The sequence below is a fragment of the Mustela nivalis genome (assembly GCF_964662115.1).
Source record: "Mustela nivalis genome assembly, chromosome: 4".
Taxonomy (NCBI): Eukaryota; Metazoa; Chordata; class Mammalia; order Carnivora; family Mustelidae; genus Mustela; species Mustela nivalis.
Window position 1 is genome coordinate 2940121 of NC_139023.1, and position 4655 is coordinate 2944775.

The window sequence follows — 4655 nt, forward strand, 5'->3', positions numbered from 1 at the left end:
GACAGAGACCAATGCGTCACACTAAAGCAGGGCTCCCAAGAAGGGTGTTAATCAATGGATTAATCAGTTCATCAATTCAGTGCCCTGGAGCCAGATTCCGTAAGAGCCGCTGAAGAGGGAATATAAGTGTGACGCAGCCTCTACTCTCAAGATGCTTCTAGTCTGACGGAAGCGGAAGAAGAGAAAGACCAGAGACTCTCATGTGACTCATTATAGCGTCGTAAGAATAGGGAGTGAATTTGCTCAGGTGTCAGAGGATGTGCAAAAGGAGAATTACCTGCGCTTGGTTGTTAGAGATGAGTAGTGGCCTGCCAGGGAGGGAGGGAACTTCACAGTCAGAGGGAAGAGCATGGAGCACAGTTCCAAAGCCTGAAAGGGTTATACTGGAAAGAACAAGAAAAACAAGCTTGGGATTTATGGAAAATATGGATTACAAAGAAGAGGAACTAAGGAGAGGAAGAAAAACATGGATGTTTGGGAGTTTGGAAAATGCAGTAATTAGATTTGATTGGTAACTTGTGAAATAAGGCGATTGTCAGTCTTCTCACTCAGCCAGTAGGTACCAGGCACAAATTGGCCTCACACCGGGATGGACTGGGATGAATGACGACAGGTTGTGAGATTGTGTAATTCTGACCCCCACCTTCTTCCCCCCACTCCCTCCATCTCTTGACCCCCCCCCCCCCGACAAAGCATCTCTGCGGCGGATCCATTGGGCTCTCTGGCACCGTCCCACGGTGCGGGCTTGGGAGCGTCTAGTTTTACCGCCGACTGCTGTGCGTGATTCCAGGACTTACACCAGGGACCTTTCTTGGATGCCCTTAAGTTGCTGGTCATGCCCTAACTCCACATGGATTCTGCCCATTCTTGAAATGACCAAAGTGAGCCAAGAAGCAGGCGAATTCTGGCCAAGAGAAATTCGGAGAGGAGGGGCAGTTGTATTGTTTTCCCATCAGATGCGGAGCGAAATGAATTGAAGAAACCTTTGATCATCTACTGGGCAAAGAGAGACTTCTTAGTTTCCTTGTATTTTAAAACGTGCTGTTTACGGCTCTCGGGAATACTGCTGCCACAAACTTTGGTGCATGGGTTTCTGTCCATTACCGGAATGGGAACACTTGACATTGGTAGGTCTGTTATCAAAGGAACGAGACTGAGACAAGGTGAAAGTTATGCAAAGCTTTATTCTATGCCAAGCATTAGAAGGCAGACTGAAAGGCCAGGGCCGTCCCCGAAGAGAGCGACCCCTCCCAGCCTCACAGACTAACTTTTATAGAGCAAAAGCCTGGCCACACATCGGTGGCCAATGAGATTGTAACATTGCGTAGTCATGTTAGGCCACATGCTGGTGGCCAGTTGAATTACAATTTACCCTATAGTAGCTGTTTGAACTAACCTATTATTCTGGTCAGAATTGGCACTCAAGTTTGACACCCAAAAGATGGGGTTTACATTCTTTGTTGGTTAGGCAGACAATATGTGTGCTTTTTACTGATTGGATGTCTCCACCTGGCCTGACTCGTCTTTTTAACCTGGGCTCTGTTATCAGGAATTGGCTGAACTGGCCTTGTATTCTGGGCTCTGTGATTAGGAACTGGCCAACCATATTTTACTGGTTTTCCAGATTTGCTTCTGAGTAAGTTTCTCAGGGAGGGGGGTAGGGTCAGTTTAAGTTTTACTGCACAAACAACAAAATGGCTGTTTAACCAAGATGAAGTCGCTCTGGCTAAATAGGTCCTTACAACATTACACATTTGTCTAACTTGTAGAATGGTGAAGACAAAGAATGTATTTTAATGTAAACTGTGGACTTCTGTTCATAAAATTTTGATGATGTTCTGTTAACTGTAAGGTGTGTAGCTCACCCTTGTAAGATGCGGCTAAAGGACGGAAGTGGAGGAGTGGGTTATGGAATCTTCCTGCAATTGTCTGTTCCAATTTTATGTTCATCAAAACCAGTTTAAGACACTGTCTCCTACTTACTAAAAATCTAGACTCAGTTTCATGGAGAGATCTATACTAACCTGTGTTCCAAACGTAGCTAAGATCTGTGTATTCAGCAAGTAGACACTTTTTTTCCCTATGGCACATGGATCTTGTTCCAGTGAGAAATTCATCTTGCCTTCTGTACTTAATGGTGATGGGCTCAATAAATTTAAATTCATACATATGCAATGATAGAAAAAACATAGTTGGTGTTTACACTATGACTGTACCTGTTCTTGTGGGTCATCTTCTTCTAAAGCATGCAGAATGGAGGCTGGAAAGTGCATTTTAAGTAGAGACAAGTGTTGTACTAAGGAGGTAGTATTTTAGCATTATTCACTCCATCAATGTAATGTATTTTGTGAGTAAATAATTATTGATCATCACAATAACACAGGCACAAATGTTACCACTGAATAATTAAGAAAACATTTCTATGTATTCATCAGTGATTCTATATGTTACAGAATATTTACATATGTGTGCACACGTGTACACATGCACACACGTGTGCAAATACACACAGACATGCCCAGTGTAGTTTAGAAAAGAGCCAAACCCTTTTATGATACATTTGCCAACGGAATAAACAATCTTGAATGTAATGAAAATCTTGCCAAGTCCTGTCAGAAAATTCTTGTGGTTCAGCGTGATTCTGGGATGGTGAAGAGCCGCTGAAATAACCCCTCACTCAGACTCTGGTGACGCGCTGGGGGGCTCTCGCCGTAGTTGTCACTGAAACAGGCAAATCCAACGTATGGACAGAAGGAGAGAAACGTGAGTGTGTGCTGTGTGTGTGCGTTCTGGTGCGTGTACATGCGCACGTGTACGGAGGGACAGCTGAGGCCTTTGATACAATGTATGTGGATAAAAGTATGAATATGAATAATTGGCAGAAGGGGTCCGTCAGGATTTCAGTGTCTTTTTTTTCACTCAGTATTAAAGCTAATGGAGGCTTTTGTTCAGTTTATATTAATGGGTTTTTAAGTCAACGCATAATAGGACAAAATAGTCACATAGAACAGAACTTTTCAAATGATGGGTTGTGATCCATTAGGAGGTTATAAAATCAATTAATAGGATTGTGACCAGCATTTTACAAAACGAGGTTGAATAGAAAACTATGGAGAGGGGCGCTTGGGTGGCTCAGTGGGTTAAAACCTCTGCCTTCGGCTCAGGTCATGATCCCAGGGTCCTGGGATCGAGCCCCACATCGGGCTCTCTGCTCAGCAGGGAGCCTGCTTCCTCCTCTCTCTCTGCCTGCCTCTCTGCCTACTTGGGATCTCTCTGTGTCAAATAAATAAATAAAATAGTTTAAAAAAAAAAAGAAAGAAAACTATGGAGAGTGTATATATAACATATTGGAAGTGTAAGTATTTGGGTGTGTGTGCATGTGCGTGTGTGTGTGTGTGTTGGGTCATGATCTCTGCCTTAAAGTGGGTTGTAATTAAAAAAAAAAAATCGACATTTGATAACCATATTGGTCTGTCAGGATGTCCTAACAAAATACTGTAGGCTGGGTGACTTAAACAGTAGAAATTTATTGTCTCGCAGTTGTGGAAGTGGGTCGCCCAAGGTCAGGGTACCCGCACGATTGCGTTCTGATGACGGCCATCTTCTTAGCTCACAGCCAGTCGCCTTCCTCCCACAGTGGGGAGAAGAGAGCGCACACTTTCTGATACCTCTCGTAACGGAATAAAACCCTTCATGAGGGCCCTCATGGCCTCATCTAAACCTAAGTCCCCTCCCAAAGGCCTCATCTCCAAATATCATACACTGGGACTTAAGGCTTCAACATCTGAATGGGAGGGGCATGATTTAGTTCATAGCATTGACATAGAGTTCATACCTTAATTTTATGTTCCATTTACTGTTTTCTCTTGTTGAGACGGTGCACTCCGTGAAGGCAAGTATTAGATGTGTCTCATCTCTATACCGTCCTCCGCCTCAGGAATGTCATGCACTTACTGGAAGACGCAAAGTGGTTCTCCAACAGATGGTGAGCGCTCTGGATACTTGTATCTAGAAGGGCAATTAAAGCAAGTCTTTGCGTTGATGTGGCTCTTACTGCCTGAGTGCCGGCCCTCAGTGCCATCATTACTAATTCAGAACTATTCTGTTGGAAGGAAGCATACGGAAATGTTGTGTTAATAAGTGTAATTATCATCTCTCAAGTTGTTCCACATTACAGTGACACACAATAGGATATTATTCAAGTAGATACTAAAATTTCTCCTTGTGAAGGACCTAGGTTTTATGTGACCTGAAGCTTGTACAATTTTGGAGAACTTCAGTAAAAACAAGAATACAAAATACTGAATAAAAAATTAGGTTATAATAGTGAATATTTGTTAGAAGAAATAAAGAAACTGCAAAAATTATATAAGTTGACAAATACCACGAAGATCTACAAATCCAGAAAAACACAAGCAATGTGAGTTTTTATCAATGACTGGCATTTCTATAATGCTTTCTTCCTACATTTATTTTAAAGTTGTTTTTTTTTTAAGATTTTCTTTGTTTATTTGACAGACAGAGATCACAAGTAGGCAGAGATGCAGGCAGAGACAGAGAGAGTGGGAAGCAGGCTTCCTGCTGAGCAGAGAGCCCGATACGGGGCTTGATCCCAAAGCCCTGGGATCATGACCTGAGCCAAAGGCAGAGGCTCT